The sequence below is a fragment of the Lithobates pipiens genome, unplaced genomic scaffold (genome assembly GCF_037356315.1).
Source record: "Lithobates pipiens isolate NorthernLeopardFrog02 unplaced genomic scaffold, aLitPip1_a1.2 Scaffold_25, whole genome shotgun sequence".
NCBI classification, from domain to species: domain Eukaryota; kingdom Metazoa; phylum Chordata; class Amphibia; order Anura; family Ranidae; genus Lithobates; species Lithobates pipiens.
Genome location: NW_027507787.1, coordinates 70,738,334 through 70,757,034, shown reverse-complemented (window position 1 = coordinate 70,757,034; position 18,701 = coordinate 70,738,334).

Here is an 18,701-nt window from a genome sequence, read left to right as displayed (position 1 = left end):
TGCTCAGTAATTTCTATGAAATGTATAAATAAAAACAAGAAAGATAGTAAAACAGATCCCTTGCAATGAGCAACAATAGACTCCACCCCAGAAACAAAGGACCCCCTCAAGCAACAACAGATTCCCCCAGCAACAGTGGATGCCCCACAACAAAATACCACCCCAGCAACAATAGACCCTCCAGCAGCCAGTAACAATAGACCTCTCCCTCAACAGTAGATCCCACTCAGCAAAAATTGACCCCCCAGCAAGATAAGACCCCCCCACCCCACCAGCAACATAGACAAAAACAGATCCTCACCAGTGACAATAGATACCCCAGCAGCCAGCAACAATAGACCTTCCAGCACCCCTTGCCAGTACATACATTCAGTGCTGGAGGTGCCAGAACTGCGTTCCCCCACGTTCCCACTGAAAAAAAGCCCAGGTGACTGTAAATGGCACAGAGCTGTGTTCAGTGACAGGAGCTAGTTGTATTTTCATTCCCTGCTAAAACTAGATCCCCAGTAAAAGCAGCACACAGTAAACACATATTTAAAGCGGTGTTTCAGCTGAAAACATTTTCTTTTAAAAGTCAGCAGCTAACAAAAAAAGTAGCTGCTGACTTTTAATAAGGAGACTTACCTTTCCAGGGCGCCTGCGATGTCGGCCGCCGAGGCTGACATGTCCCTCGGCTCTCAGGTCCCAGCGCCACCATCCTCACTAAGGGAAACAGGCAGTGAAGCCTTGCGGCTTCACTGCCCGTTTCCTACTGCGCATGCGCGAGTCGTGCGACGCTTTGTGAATGGGACGCCCTGTGTTAGGGAACACACAGTTTCCAGAACCCGGAAGACAGCGCGACGAGGAGAGAAGACGAAGATCACAGAGGAGCAGGAAGAAGGCAGATTAGGAAGACTGCCTAGCAACAAGGATTTCTGACAAGGTAAAACATTTTTTTTTTTCAAATGTTTTTTTTTTTACATTTTTTTAAGAATATTAATGATCATTTTTTTTAGGGTGGCCCTCCACTTTAAGTCCTTGATCACCCTAAATGTTAAACTCTTCCTGCCCATTGTCATTAGTCCAGTACATATTAGCACTGATCACTGTATAAAAAAATAAATAAATAAAAGTTCTAGTATATATCCCATAGTTTGTAGATGCTATAACGTTCACACAAACCAATCAATATTCACGAATTGGGATTTTCTTTTACCAAAAACATAGCAGAATACACAAGGAGAAAAAAAAAAAATATTTGGGACTTTAAATAAGGTTATAGGGGCCGTTCAAATCCCCTCCTCCATCCCGGTTTAGTATTTAAAAAGGAAGGAGCAGCAGACGGGACTTTGTATGAGGCACACTGGAGCAGAAGCATGAAATTTGATTAAATATTAACCGGTTCCCGACCAGCGCACGACGATGTACGTCGACAGAATGGCACGGGCAGGCATATTGGCGTACAGGTACGTCCAATATTCAATGCCGCCCTGCCATCGGCGCGCTCCCGCACTGGTCGGGACCCCCGTGAGTCCGGTCGCGGGACCCCCGGACTCGATCGCCGCGGGCATCCCTGCGATCGTCTCACAGGACAGCTGAATGGAGGAAATGCCGTGTAAACAGCATTTCTCAATTCTGCCTAGCAACTAGTGACGCTGATCTCTGCTCCATGTGATTGGAGCAGAGATCAGTGTTCACTAAATGAAAGCCCAACCCCCCACAGTTAGTAACACACCCCTGGGAACACTTAACCCCTACACTGCCACCCACTGGTTAACCCCTTCACTGCCAGTGTCATTTACACAGGAATCACTGCATTTATATAGCAGTGATTACTGTATAAATGACAATGGTCCCAAAAATGTGTCAAAAATGTCCGATGGGTCCCCCACAATGTCGCAGTCACAATAAAAATCGCTGATCACCGCCATTACTAGTAAAAAAAATAATAATAAAAAATTATTAATAAAAATGCTATAAAACTATCCCTATTTTGTAAACGCTATAACTTTTGCACAAACCAATCAATATTATTGCGATTTTTTTTACCAAAAATATGTAGAAGAATACGTATCAGCCTAAACTGAGGAAAATTTTTTTTTTTATATATTTTGGGGGGATATTTATTATAACAAAAAGTAAAAAATAGTGTGTTTTTTCAAAATTGTCGCTCTATTTTTGTTTATAGCGCAAAAAATAAAAACCGCAGGGGTGATCAAATACCACCAAAAGAAAGCTCTATTTGTGGGAAAAAAAGGACGTCAATTTTGTTTGGGAGCCACATCGCACGACCGCGCAATTGTCAGTTAAAGCGACGCAGTGCCGAATCGCAAAAAGTGGTCTGGTCTTTGACCAGCAAAATGGTCCGGTCTGTAAGTGGTTAATACACGTAGCCATATATTAGTATTTTCTATTTCATCAGATTATACAGTCCAACAAGGGCTTAGTAGTAAACACATGAAGAGCCAAATATTAAATAATCACAAATTATGTGTCGATACATGACACATTGAAGCGTCATTTAGGAGAAAAAAATTATTAAAAAAACAAAAAACAAACAAAGGTCGAGAAGGAACGTTCATGCTTTGTTGAAGGCTGTATACACAAAACGGCATTTGAAATCTCTACGAGTTTCGTGACCTTATAGCCACTCGTCAGGAGCAACACCGTAATGGTAACCTATGAGTAGAGTAAACAACCGTATTTAAATCAACACAGAAAAAGTGGACAATTTCACAAACATGGAGGGAACCCACACACATGTACATTCGACCCACAGACTTGTATATATATCTGCGCAGAAGCGGTACCAGACACTAGCTATGAGTAAGCACTGATTGTGGTGCAAAACATGTCAGTTTTCCTGTACCCTGTTATTCCTTTTGCTGTGGATTTTTTTACCTTGTTTTGATGTGTCCCAAGTTTTTTCAATTAAAGATGGGATTTCAAGTCTTTTTCCAGTGTGTGGCTATCCAGAGTTTTGTCCTGCTTGTTTGCTCAGTGTGTGTGTAATGGTCAGTACCTGGGGCTCATCAATAGGAGACAGAGCTTCAGTCCTCGAGGATTACCTTGGAGCAGTGGTTCATCCTTTCTATGTATGACGCTGGGGGCGAGTCTGTGGCAGCCCCTTTCGCATGGGCTTCTCCCTGTGCAGGGTCACACCTCCGGTATTTAAAACAGAGGGATAGGGTGCGCTATGGAATCTGTTATACAGAGAGTATGTAGTGTAATATAGGTAAGAGCAGCCTCTATTATGTTTCCATCCAGATGGATGGAACAGTAAAATAGGTGAAAGAAGAAAAATAGATGTGGCGCTATACCTTATTAAACTCACTAAAAAATATAAAATGTAATATAATATACCGGTAAATAAAATTGTACAAATTTTCCAGCTTGCTGGCTAGTATTTTTTTTAAAAACAGAGGGAAACCTTAATGGACTGTATAGTAAAATCAATAGTGAAATCAATAAATAATAGAGTGCTGGGGGTTAGTCCTTATTAAATAGTGAATGCAAAGTGAATATAAATTTTCCAGCCTGCTGGTTAGTAAATGCAATAAAGCTGTACGGTCCACTCAAATTAGGTAAAGGTGAATAAATAAATATTTAAATAATTAAATAAATAATTAGTAAAACTATCATGAATCAATCAATACTCAGTAGTGAAAAACTGCTAAAGTTGCTTGTGACTGTGATTGTAGCACAACCAAATGAATGGACACAAGGGGAACAATCAAACCTATATAAACGTGAATACTGGTGGGGTGGTGGGTGTAAACACACTGTGTCAAATCTCAAAACATGCCAAAAATACCACAATATAAAAATAGAAAAATGGAAACTTAAATACAGTTAGGAAATGAAAAATAATAAAAGATTAAAAAATTTAGTCCAGAAAGTAAAAAGTAAAAAGTAAAAAAATCAAAAAATCAAAAAAAATCTTGCGGTGACAAGTCTAATATAAGAAGTCCAATTGAATAAAGTTTAAAATTAATATTTAAACATGAAACGAATATTTGGTGGTGAAAAAAGTAAGTGAAGAAAGTGACTTCGATATTCGTTCGCAGTGAACGTTTATGGATTTTGCTCTCACCAGAGATATGACCCCGTCCGGGGTGGATCAGCCTCCACAGTATAAGCCACTGTGAGGCTTCTTGGGCTGTCTCTGCTATGCTGCTGAGAGCGACACAGTGGCTTATACTGTGGAGGCTGATCCACCCCGGACGGGGTCATATCTCTGGTGAGAGCAAAATCCATAAACGTTCACTGCAAACGTTCACTGCGAACGAATATCGAAGTCACTTTCTTCACTTACTTTTTTCACCACCAAATATTCGTTTCATGTTTAAATATTAATTTTAAACTTTATTCAATTGGACTTTCATATTAGACTTGTCACCGCAAGATTTTTTTTGATTTTTTGATTTTTTTACTTTTTACTTTCTGGACTAAATTTTTTAATCTTTTATTATTTTTCATTTCCTAACTGTATTTAAGTTTTCATTTTTCTATTTTTATATTGTGGTATTTTTGGCATGTTTTGATATTTGACACAGTGTGTTTACACCCACCACCCCACCAGTATTCACGTTTATATAGGTTTGATTGTTCCCCTTGTGTCCATTCATTTGGTTGTGCTACAATCACAGTCACAAGCAACTTTAGCAGTTTTTCACTACTGAGTATTGATTGATTCATGATAGTTTTACTAATTATTTATTTAATTATTTAAATATTTATTTATTCACCTTTACCTAATTTGAGTGGACCGTACAGCTTTATTGCATTTACTAACCAGCAGGCTGGAAAATTTATATTCACTTTGCATTCACTATTTAATAAGGACTAACCCCCAGCACTCTATTATTTATTGATTTCACTATTGATTTTACTATACAGTCCATTAAGGTTTCCCTCTGTTTTTAAAAAAAATACTAGCCAGCAAGCTGGAAAATTTGTACAATTTTATTTATATTATATTACATTTTATATTTTTTTGTGAGTTTAATAAGGTATAGCGCCACATCTATTTTTCTTCTTACACCTCCGGTATTCCCCCTTTCACTCTCCCATTGCAACCACACGTTTTTTGGCTTCTTTGGCAATCGGCACTAGGTATTCTTCATTTCTTATTTTTCCTTTATTTATCTCTTCCTTTTTTTCACTTTAGTTTTTTCATTCCTTGTCTTCGTCTTTACACCCTCATTAATTTTTCCACATATTTTTAATACATACCATACTATTTGTTTATTTTTTATTGGTCCCTTCAGTAGGGCCACCTCACCATTCAACACTTTATTCGTGATATATCCTACACTTCTACCTGCCGGAGGTGTTGTCTGTGTGTTCTGGGTGTCGTCTGGGCATGCTCCTTCAGCCCCAGACCATGGCAATTTTGGGCTGGCCCAACTTTCAGTGTCTGGTACCGCCTCTGCGCAGATATATATGTAAGTCTGTGGGTCGAATGTACATGTGTGTGGGTTCCCTCCATGTTTGTGCAATTGTCCACTTTTTCTGAGTTGATTTAAATACGGTTGTTTACTCTACCCATAGGTTACCATTATGGTGTTGCTCATGACGAGTGGCTATAAGGTCACGAAACGCGTAGAGATTTCAACTGCCGTTTTGTGTATACAGTCTTCAACAAAGCATGAACGTTCCTTCTTGACCTTTGTTTGTTTTTGTTTTTTGTTTTTTTATTATTTTTTTCTCCTAAATGGACTAACACTCCCATGTGTCATGTATCTACACATAATTTGTGATTATTTAATATTTGGCTCTTCATGTGTTTACTACTAAGCCCTTGTTGGAATGTATAATCTGATGAAATAGAAAATACTAATATATGGCTACGTGTATTAATATGTAAATATATGACTACCTGTACTTATCAAAATATGTTTGTTTTTTTTATCAAATTTTATGCTTCTGCTCCCGTGTGCCTCATACAAAGTCCCGCCTGCTGCTCCTACCTTTTTATATAGCATAATACATTTTGGTCAAAATGTTTGAAGAAATTCTATTTTTTTTTTCCTTATTTTATGGGATGTTTTACAGCCAAAAGTAAAAAAAATATATAATATAATTTAGCCATCGATGTCACTGGTTGTTAAGGGCTTGGTGGTGCCTGCTTCTGGAAAGGCTGCCCACAAGGTTTAAGAATTTGTCTATGGGAGTGTTAGTCCATTCTTCCAGAAGCGCATTTGTGAGGTCAGGCACTGAAATGGGACAAGAAGGCCTGGCTCTAATTCATCCCAAAGGTGTTCTATTGGGTTGAGGTCAGGACTCTGTGCAGGCCAGTCAAGTTCCTCTACCCCAAACTCCCTCATCCATGTCTTTATAGACCTCGCTTTGTGCACTGGTGCGCAGTTATATCTGACCAGGAAGGGACCACCCCCAAACTGTTACCACAAAGTTGAGAGCATGAAATTGTCCAAATTGTCTTGGTATGCTGACGCCTTAAGAGTTCCCTTCACTAAATGGAAGGGGTCAAGCCCAACCCCTGAAAAATATCCCCACACCATAATCCCCCCCTCCACCAAATGATTCTGAACAGGGCACAAAGCAAGGTCCATAAAGACATGGATACATGAGTTTGAAGGAACTTGACTAGCCTGCACAGAGTCCTGAACTCAACCCAATAGAACACCTTTGGGATGAATTAGAATTGAGACTGTTAACCAGGCCTTTTCATGCAACATCAGTGCCTGACCTCACAAATGCAGTTCTGGAAGAATGGTCAAACTTTTCCATCCTTTCCAGAAGAGTTGAAGCTGTTATTGCTGCAAAGGGTGGACCAACTCAATATTGAATCCTGTGGACTAAGCCTGGGAAAGTTCATGTGCATGTAAAGGCAGGCTTCTCAATACTTAATACAATACTCAATACTTTGACAATATAGTGTAGTTAGATTCTGGCAACCCGAGACACGTACCATGTGTCCCTGTGTCTAGTGACACCCAGTATCCTGGCAAAACTCACTGAAAAATGTCTTCACTTTTTTGGAGTGAGTTTTCATGGTAGGCATTTTAATATCACTCACCTCTCTAATATCTCCCTCGACCAACAATGCATGATCAGTCAAGATAAAATATTCTGTTTTCAAAAAGTTATTCTTATGTAATTTATTTCTTATTTCTTAGCTTTAACTCTAAATTGTGGAATGTGTAGATTAAAAAAAGAACCTGCTTTCATAAAATGCCGAATATATATCTGCTTTTGACTTTAGTGTCCCTAATGTGTAACCCAGCAATACCAGTGTACATATGGCTAACTGAGGAAGACAAATAAACTAAACCTCCAAAGTCAAGAGTTGTGCCACTGTAAAAAGATAACTTGACCTCCAACAGATTATACTGAGCATGTTTCCATTTGTGGCCATGCCTAAGGTAAATAACTAAAAGAGGTATATTTTTAAATGAAATAGTTCAGTAAAGCAACATTTGCACTACCATCTCTATCTAAGCAAATATTAATCCATTTCACTCGGTTTACTCAGGTTTATGTATGGTTATGGAAAATAATAATGCATTTAAGATAAAAAATAAATAGGTAACCATGGATGTGCATTTATAAAAGTTTAAATAAACTAAATATACTTATGCGTCTACACATTTTATATATTTTTCTACAGTCTGATAGTCATACATGTCCTTTGATGTAAAGCACTCTTAACACGAAACCGCCCCATTCCAAAAACATAAAACCCCTGAAAATGAACATTACATTTTTTTTACATTTCCAGAGATAAACATGAAGACATAAATCTTATTAAAAACCCTGAAAATGATCATTTAAGTTTTTGAAAATTTCCAGAGATAAACGTGAAGACTGCCATTGCTTACCATAGCTACATGGTGTAAAAGAGTCCTTAGCCAGAACAAGCATTCAATGAACAACTTCTGATATGTATCAGAAAAGGTTTTCACACAGCAATTTACTTAAAGGCAAATCCTTAATTTTATTTATTTTTTTCAATTCATAAGTAAGAAATGTATGTAGCGCACTCCCGTAAGATATGAACGGAAATTGACTACAGGGGGCTGTGCCTCACTACAACTGAACAGCTTCCAATGGGGACTGGACGGATTACCCTTCATTAAAACACATGCTGATCACACTAGGTGCCAGGCGCAGGCACCAAATCATATGAGCGCATCGTTTTATATTTTACTTTTTTTAATTACGGTTTTTAAGCTATGGGAGTCCCCTTCTGTCATTCTTTCTTCCCATCCATGGAGGGTCATCCTAAGTACAGCCGACCTTGTAATAAGCCATCTAGGGGTCATTACTCCCCACAAAAGCACAAGTGACCACTCTAACAACCACTGCCAACCTGTGCCGTGATTGGACAGAGCATTAAGTTAATCAACAGGTTTCACCCAATGTTTTTGAAGGAATCCTGCTGATCAGCTGTGTCCAATCACAGCACAGAGTTCCGTGTTAAAAAACCCCACACATAACTCTGTACACAGAACAGTGATTTGCTGTTTGTTCTTCCTGGAAAGCAGGGAGAAAAAACAGCCAGTTATTTAAGTAAAAGCAGCACATATTACACACATTACACTTGCTAGGCACACAGTTAACCCCTATATGTTAACCTCTTCCCAGCCAATGCCATTAGTACAGTGTTGGTGTATCGTACTGTATGACTTTTAGTGGGACTGTGATAGGGTAGCAGACAATCTGGCACTTAACAGACCGTCGCAGGGGCAGTTACACTGACACTGACATCACTAGTGACACAAAAACAGTTGATTAAATATAATACTTACATAGTAACTATGTAAGTATTATATTTGACACTGTATTTGTATCACAAGTGATGCCAGTGTCAGTTAGTGTACCTCCCTGCGAGGGTCTGTTAGTTCTGGCCCCCTACCCTATGTGAATGAGTATGGGGTACATTGCACCCCTACCCATTCACCTGGGGAAAAAAATTGTACATAAAAAAAACACAACACAGGTTTTTAAAATACTTTATTAGACAGCTCCGGGGGTCTTCTCTTCTTCCATCTTTGGGGGTCTTCCGGCCAGAATCTTCTGCTAGCTCTTTTACTAGTGGAGGAGTGCGGCTTTCTCCTTTGTCGCCGCCGACCGGGGGTCTTCTTCCGACTTCGGTTCTTCTTCGGGCCTCCGCTTTCTTCTTCCAGCTCTTTTTTACTAGCGTTGGTCTGGTCTTCTGTCGCCGTTGCCGTTGCCGCTGCCGCTGCCTTCTGCTTTTTCTTCTTCCTCCTTCTGATGTTGACATGACACTCTCCGGCTGTAATGGGGACGCATTGTGCAACGACTTATATAGGGACTAGGGGCGGGGTCACTGGGTGATGTCACATGGTGACCCCATCCCTTATGATGTCACAGTTCTGGAGGACAATCCGATGTACGTGGCATAAAAGTCACTGATCAACACTATTACCAGTGTAGCACCATAGCTGTGCAAATTCTAGCATCTATAGTATATACCATAGTTTGTAGACGTTATAACTTTCACACAAACCAATTATTTTACACTTATTGTGATTTTTTTTTTTTTTAACCAAAGACAAGTAGCAGAATACATTTTGGCGTAAATTTATGAAGAAATTTGATTTTGTTTTTTGTTTGACTGGATATGTTTAATAGCAGAAAGTAGAAAATATTGTTTAAGTAGAAGCCTCTGTACAGAGTGCTTGCTGTCCATTCACTGTCCAGTAGACATGTGCAGAGTGAAATATTTTGTTTCGGAAATTTCGTTTTCGTCCGAAAAATTAATTTATTTAGTAACTCCCAAAATTAGTTTTTATTTATTTCATTTTTCGTTCAAAAATTGCATTCGTCTGAAAATCCATAATGAATTACAGTCGAATCTGTCTTTGAAGGCTTATGGTGTCTGTCGAATGTATAAAGAAGATTCGACGGAGCTGCTAAACTCTATATAGCCTATAGGTGGAGCGTTTGACTGCGGAAATGTACAATTGCAGTGTCGTACAGTTTGGATGCTCCGTTGAATATTATTATAAACGTGTGTGTTTTTTGTGGCTTTGTCGAATCTCCGTCGTTTATGTTGAATGAATGGTCTAAGTCTCACAGTGTCAGGTGTCATCTTTTCTCTATGTCGAATATTTTCTCTCTGTCGAATATTTTCTCTATATAATCTTGGACTAATAGAGGTAAGGTTAGGCACATTCGACCACAGGTTCAATAGACACAGATTGTTATTGTCAGAGTCACTTCGAATCTCCTATTCTATATCGAACTGTTGTAACGACGAAAATTAAAATAAAGCATTTATTTATGTCGGATCTTTCATTTTTCGGATTCTGTGCTTTCGTTATCATTTGTCAAAATGAAAACGAAAATATCTGAAATTCAGATGAAAATGCATTCGGACGAAAACAAATGCACATGTCTACTGTCCAGTGCAGCTCAGGCTGCAGAGAAGGGGATTAAGGAACATATATCCTCAGTCCCTTGCTCTGTCCCAAAAGTGAGACATCAGGGGTCTATTTAGACTCCTGATATTTCACCATTGCCTCCCTCCCCCAAAACTGTTGTGAAAAAAAACTGGAAAAGAAAATGATTAGAAAAAAAAAAAAAGAAATAATGTAAATAAAAAGGCTCATTCACATGGGCTCTCTGGCCTATAAAGTGCGAATGAGCAAGGTGTTTGTGCAAGGGGAGTTACTCCATGTGGATGCAGCTAATTTGACAGGTGTTGGTGAGTGGTCCGGATGCACACTGTCTATGTTCAGAGCCATACAGCTTCTTCCACATGCATGTCAAATCAGGACCTGAAGCTGGGTTCATAAAGTCACCAAATCCCCATAGTGCCACAAAGCTGGCCTCCAACCACATAAATAGAAAAAAAAAACACTGAATCACACTATACATGCCCCAGTACTCAGGTGAATGAGACCCAAGACCTCATTTACACACAGATACAATTTTATCTTTTAGATTTAGCAGGAACTGTGTAAGTCTTTTGTATTTGTGTCTGTTGTTAATGATTCAAGTATATTTTCCCCGAAAATACTGTTTTCATATTTTATTTTTTATTTTTTTTGGGAGGTGAGGCATTCTGTCAATGGGCCCTTTGATTTCTAACAGCAGCCCTGGGCATATGTGTTCTTTTCCTAATAAAACCTCTCTGCTCAAAGGTTTTTCCTGTATCGTTTAATCCTTCTCAGGTGTTGGAGAAGTGATTGATCTTGAACGGTTGATGGCACAGAGTGGAGAATGTCTCACCCTCAGAGACTGCTGCTGTGTCCTCTTTTGGACCCATTCATTCCCTCAAATTACCTTTCCTATTGAAGAATAGGGATGAGCCAAACATCCCTCGGTTCGGTTCGCACCAGAACTTTCGAACGGACCCCAAATTCTTTACTACTACTAATTATTTTAGAACCCCATTGACGTCTATGGGACCCGAATGATCGAAATTAAAAGTGCTAATTTTAACGGCTAATATGCAAGATACTGTCCTAAAAAGGGTTTGGGGACATGGCTCTCACCCCAGGGGACATGGGTCAATGCCTAAAATGTTTTTAAAAATGGCCGTTTTGGCGGGAGCACTGATTTTAATGATGATTAAAGTGAAAAAAAAGTGAAATATTCCTTTAAATATGGTGCCTGGGGGGTGTCTGTAGTATGCCTGTGAAGTGCCATGTGTTTCCCGTGTTTAGAACAGTCCCTGCACAAAATGACATTAAACAGAAATAACATCATTGAAAACTGCTTGCGGTTTTAATGTTATATCTGGTTCCTGCAATATGGTTGAAAACCATTGAGAAAAATGGCATGGGTAGCCCTCCCTGCCCATTACCAGCCCCTTTGGGTCTTGTGCGCATATCAAGGGGAACCCTGTACCCATATTAAAAAAAGGAAATGCGTGTGGCCCCCAGGCCCTATATACTCAGAACAGCAGTATACAGGCGGTGCAAACAAGACAGGGACTGTGTAGGTTTGTTGTGTTAAGTTGAATCTGTTTGTAATTTTCAACTGGTACATTTTTAAAGTGTAGCTCTAGTCAAAAAAACGATTTTTAAGCTTTTTGGAAAACATAGGGAAGGGTTATCACCCCTGTATAATTTGTTTTGTCGTACATCTTTTTTCATCTCACTTGCTGTTGTCTCCTTCCGTTTGCAAGTAGGAGATGTTTGTTAGGCCGCGTATACACGAGCGGACTGTATGGCGTACTTAGTCCGTCATACAATCCGACGGACAGTCTGTCATACTTTCGACTGAACGGACTTGACCACACACGGATGCACAAACAGTCCGTCGAAAGCTTGCGCGATGACGTGTACAGCACGTACGACGGGACTAGAAATAGGAAGTCCAATACACAGCAAAGCACCCTTCCGCCGTGTAAATCCTTTCTGGGCATGCGCCATTCTTAGTCCGTCGAACTAGCCTACTGACGAGCGGATTGTCCGCTGAAACCAAAGTACGACGGACAGAATTTCGAAAAATCCGAAATACTTAGTACGCCAGACTGCATGCTGAAAAAGTCAGCTGAAGCCCACACACGAGCGGACTGTCCGCTGAAATGTGTTTCGACGGACTAAGTACGCCATACAGTCCGCCCGTGTGTACGCGGCCTAAGTTGGATGTTTGAAAGTAGGGGCCTGCCCTATATGCTCTGCAGAAATGGCGGAACAAGCTGTTGGTTTTGCCACAACATTGTAAGCCCTCAAAGTGACTCTTGCTGGGCGCTGGAGCGCTCTGCTGTGAACGATTATATCAAGAATTGTAATTACATGCCATTGTTGAACAGTGGTAGAAAAATTGACCTTTGGTGATTGTGGTGCTGGTGCCACAACACTATAAGTCCTCACAGTTACTCTGGGTGGGCACAGGAACGGGCCCCCCTGTGAAATAGTATATCAAGAATTGTAATTACATGTCCCTGTTAAACAGGGGCAGAAAAATTGGGCCTTAGGCACTGGTGCTGGTGCCACGACACTGCAACCTCTCCCATATACTCTAGTTTTATTGCAGGAATTAGCCCTGCTGCAAAGCATTGCATCAAAAATTGTACTTAAACGTCCCTGTTAAACAGGGGCAGAAAAATTGGGCCTTAGGCACTGGTGCTGGTGCCACCACACTGCAACCTCTCCCATATACTCTAGTTTTATTGCAGGAATTAGCCCTGCTGCAAAGCATTGCATCAAAAATTGTACTTAAACGCCCCTGTTAAACAGGGGCAGAAAAATTGGGCTAATGGCATCACCCAGAACCAGAAATGTTTTTCCAACATATCAGCGGAGGAGGAAGAGGATAGACAATCAACATAACAGGACAGTCACTCAGCATCAGCATAGCCTTGAAGGGATGTGATATTTCAAAAAAAATTATTTGGTTACATCAGCTTCAGGTGCTTGGTAGCTGTGGGTGATCCAAGACTGATTCATCTTGATGAAGGTCAGTCGATCAACTGATTCGGTGGACAGGCGCACCCTGTGATCGGTAACAAAGCCACCAGCAGCACTGAAGGTGCGTTCCGAAAGAACGCTGGATGCAGAACAGGCCAGTAGCTCAATTGCATACTGTGCAAGCTCTGGCCAGTGATCCATCCTCAAGACCCAGTAAGCCAGAGGATTTTTGGTGGGAAAGGTGTCCAAGTCTGACCTTGCCCCTAGGTATTCCTGCACCATGTAAATCAGACGCTGGCGATGGTTGCTGGAACCGATCATACCTTGGGGCTGCGGACTAAAAAATTGTCTGAAAGCATCAGTCAGACGGCCACCTTCTCCACCGCTCCTTCTGACCGATGCCTCAGCAACACGTTGTCCAGGACCAGAAGTTTGTAACCTCCCAGTCTCTGGGAACGTGTTGCACAGACCTTTCTGCAAGGCCTCCCGGAGATGTCTCATCCTCTGCTCCCTCTGCGATGGCAAGATAAGGTCGGCAACCTTACCCTTGTACCGTGGATCAAGGAGAGTGGCCAGCCAGTAATGGTCCCTCTCCTTGATCCGAAGAATACGAGGATCCTTCCGCAGGCTTTGCAGGATCAGGGAGGCCATGCAGCATAGGTTAGCTGAGGCATTCGGTCCGGAGTCCTCTGGGTCACTAAGGGCAACATGATCCGCAGCTACCTCCTCCCAGCCACGTACAAGTCCACGTGTTTCTTGGGACTGTAAATCATCCCTACAAGACTGCTGCTGCTGATGCTGAGTGCCAGCCTCCACCTCCATGCTGACACAATCATCCTCCTCCTCCTCTTCCTCCTCCTCATCCTCTTCCTGTGTGATGGGTGGCACAGCAGGAACACTGTCTGGATAAAGGGGGCCTTGAGAGGCAAGGAAGTCCTCCTCTTCCTGCCTCTGTTCTACCTCAAGTGCCCTGTCCATTATTCCACGCAGCGTATGCTCCAAGAGGTGGACAAGAGGTACAGTGTCACTGATGCATGCACTGTCACTGCTCACCATCCTTGTGGCCTCCTCAAACGGTGACAGGACAGTGCATGCATCCCTGATCATGCCCCACTGGAGTGGTGAGAAAAAACCGAGCTCCCCTGACCCTGTCCTGGTGCCGTAGTCGCACAGGTACTCATTGATGGCCCTCTGCTGCGTGTGCAGCCGCTGCAGCATGACCAACGTTGAGTTCCACCTGGTGGGCATGTCACATATAAGGCGGTTCTTGGGCAGGTTCAACTCCTTTTGGAGCTCAGCCAGCCGAGCACAGGCATTAAATGATCGGCGGAAATGCACACAGACTTTCCTGGCCTGCTTCAGTACATCCTGTAAGCCGGGGTACCTGCCCAAGAACCGCTGCACCACCAGGTTAAGGACGTGAGCTACACAGGGCACATGGGTCAGTTGTCCCTGTCGGAGGGCGGAGAGGAGGTTGGTGCCATTGTCACAAACCACCATTCCTGGCTTAAGCTGGTGTGGCGTCAACCACCTCTCGGCCTGCCCCTGCAGAGCTGACAAAACATCTGCCCCAGTGTGGCTCCTGTCCCCCAAACAAACTAGCGCAAGCACGGCATGGCATCGTTTTGCCTGCGTACTTGCGTAGCCCCTGGAACGCCTATGGAGCACCGCTGGTTCTGAGGACAGAGCACTGGAAGAGGCCATGGAGGAAGAAGAAGAGGAGGGGGTAGAGGAGAGAGGTGTGTCACCACCAATAGTAGCATTTTGGAGGCGTGGTGGCGGAACAACCTCCAACACTACTTCACCTTGTCCTGCATCCTTCCCAGCTGCCAGAAGAGTGACCCAATGGGCCGTGAAAGACAGGTAACGTCCCTGTCCATGCCTGCTGGACCATGAGTCAGCGGTAATATGCACCTTACCGCTGACCGCCCTGTCCAGCGAGGCAAGGACATTGCCTTCCACATGCTGGTAGAGAGCCGGAATCGCCTTCCGTGAGAAAAAGTGGCGTTTGGGGACCTGCCACTGAGGAACCGCACATTGTACAAACTCACGGAAGGGGGCCGAGTCTTCCAAACTGAAAAGGCAGCAGTTGAAGTGCTAGCAATTTAGCCAAGCTAGCATTCAACCACTGGGCATGTGTATGGCTGGGAGTGAACTTCTTTTGCCGGTCCAGCAGCTGGGGCAGGGACATTTGCCTGCTATAATCGGACGTGGGTGTACCGCTAGCAGAGTTCCCGGAAGCACTTGGCTGTGACGCACCTAATTCTACACCTTCATTCCTCTCAGAGCAGGTTTCAGAGAGGACTGAAGGTCTAGTGGGGTTGGAGATGCCAGCTGATGAGGAGCAAGGAGAGATCCGCTTTGTTCTTTGGTGTGGGTCTTTGAGGTACGCTTGCCAACGAGCTGCATGGCAGGTCAACATATGTCTGGTCAAGCATGTGGTGCCCAAGCGGCTGATGTTTTGGCCACGCGAGATACGTTTGAGACATATGTTGCAAATAGCAGCGGTGCGATCTGATGCACTCGTCTCAAAAAAGGCCCACACCAAAGAACTTTTAGAATAACGTGCAGAGGCAGCGCCCTGCACAGGCGTAGCTCTGCGGTGTGATTCAGTCGGTGTGCTGCCCCTAAGCTGGCCCCCGGAGGGCATCCTGCCTCGTTGGACATGTGCCTCCTTCTCTTCCTCCTCCTCCTTCTCCTCTCTCCTTCTAGGCACCCACGTGGAGTCAGTGCCCTCATCATCCCCTCCCTCTTCATCTCTGTAGCAAACCTGGCAGTATGCTGCAGCTTGTGGAACATGACTGCCAGATTGCTGTCCTTCTTGAGCATCCCCTCTCTCTGCGCTCACGCTACTGCCTTCCTCTAGCTGAGTGTCATCATCAGAGCCCAAAAAACACTGGGCATCCTCCTGGAGCATGTACCCAACACTGTGCTCAAAGAGTTCAGGAGACTCCTCAGGAGGACGTGGTGGGTCTAGGGAAGGAGTCACTGATGATGACATTGAGAGGAGGGAAGACGATGCGTTGGCAGCTGCTTTGCTAGTACCCTGAGACTGGGTGTTAGAGGATGAGGAGGATGAAGAGGGCTTGGTCATCCACTCTACCAAGTCGTTGGCTTTTGCGGTTCAACATGTCCAGCTGCCGAACAGAAGGACAAGCGTGTCCCATGGCCACGTGCTGATGACAATGCACCGCGTCCACGACCAGCACTGTTGTCTCTAGACACAGAGCCTGCTTGCCCTCTTTTATCGGCTCGCGCCTGTCTGCCTCTCCTTGCTGGCCTTCCAGACATGGTAATGGCCTGAAGGGAGTTGGGTAAAACAGCAGTGTAATGGAGTCACACAACACCCACTAAGCCCTGCAGATGCCTCTATTAGAGAACAGCAATAAAGGGTAGATACAGGTGTATATTGTGCTGGAGGCACAAAAAAACCACTAACTCCTGCAGATGCCTTTTTTATAGAACACCAGAGATAAAGGGGTATATACAGATGTATACTGTGCTGTGCTGGAGGCACACACAACTTCCAATAACTCCTGCAGATGGCAAGTGGGCTCAAATAGAGAAGAGCTATGTAGGTGGATATAGCGGTGTGTACTGGGTACAGAGCATGCAGACAGCATGCACACGCTCCTAACACTACTGACTGCAAGCTCTATTATAAAATATAGATCACTAGCTATATAGGTGAGGTGAATATAGCGGTGTATACTGCGGTCAGGGCACACAGACAACAACCACTACACAACAGCAAGATCGAAAATCGTCCGAAAACGATCGGTGTGTACTGTGTTGAAGGTACACAGAACACCCACTAACTGCTTCAGACGCCAACACACTACACTAGGCCGCCGCACTGGCGGCCTTATATAGTGTGGGGCGTGTACTACACAGCCTGAGCTATGATTGGCCACAGGCATCCTGCCTGTGGCCAATCATGGCTCTCCTCGCTGATGGCGCTGTGATTGGCCAAGCATGCGGGGTCACAGTGCATGCTTGGCCAATCATGAGCCAGCAATGCACTGCGATGACGCAGTGCATTGTGGGCCATGAGCGCCACACGAATTTGGCGCGAACGGCCCATAACGTTTGGAATTCGCCGAACGGGCGAACAGCCGATGTTCGAGTCGAACGCATGTTCGACTCGAACACGAAGCTCATCCCTAGTGAAGAACAATTGTGGTCATGGATTGTTGGTTTCAGGAGTGACTAGCGAAGTAGCCAGCTTATTTGTTGGTTTAGACATTTAACGTTCTGTTGTCTAGAGTTAACCTCTATCTTGATGTGCTGCTAATTCTCTGAAAAGTAATCCCCCATCTTCTTAGTTCTAGAAAGGGTTGTTTCCAACAATATTGGAAGTATACCTCCTCAGTTCCAAAAATCCACAAACTTCCAGAACTAACAACTTGGCTGAACTCAGATTCCACATCATCTTCTAATACTATCTCTTCAAATGCAGCATCTGCTTCCACATCTGCACCTGATCCACTCCTCCAGTTCTAGCCTGAGAGTATCAGGAACTCCTTCCTGATGTTGAAGACATCCCAGAAGAGAAATCACCTGAATATATAATGGTAACAGAGATTTTGACCCAAGAGACAAATCCAGGACTATGGAATTACAAGGATACTACCAGAGTGAATTACTGGATTCATACTGGGCCATCATCATGTCAGAATAGTAATAGCGACTTTTCAAATTCATGTCGAATGTATACAGAAGCTGAAAGTGAGAGTAATATAAAGAAAAGATATGTAACGAAGAATGTGTTTGAGTAAAAACTGCGGAATGGCGAGTGTATAAAACATGAATGGCTATTATATTCAGCATATCAAGGTCATTTGTACTGCTTTGTATGTCGCTTACTATGCGACAAAGAATCTACTTTTGCAACTTTAGGATTCAATGACTGGAAACATAGTAATGAAGCTGTAGCAGAACATGAAAATGGAAATGAACATCAGAAATGCATGAGGACATATTTGACTCACCATAAAGAAAGTGGGAGTTTAGATCCTTTATTACCTGAACAATGTCACTCAAAACAGGAGTATTGGCAGAAAGTGCTAACACATGTTTCTGTGATTCACTTTTTTGTTGCTAGAGGTTTGCCATTTTGTGGAGAGAATCAAATTATTGGGTCACCAAAAATGTAAACCATTTATGCATACTAGAGCTATTGAGTGGATTTAACCCTTTTTTGGAAGAGCATTTAAGACTCTATGGAAACTGTGGAAAGGGGAATCCATCTTATCTATCAGCAAATATTTGTGAGGAATTTATTGAATTGATAGAACAACAACTTCTTAGTGTTATTCTTAAAGAAATAAGAGTTAAAGTATTACTCAATAAGTGTGGATTCTATTACAG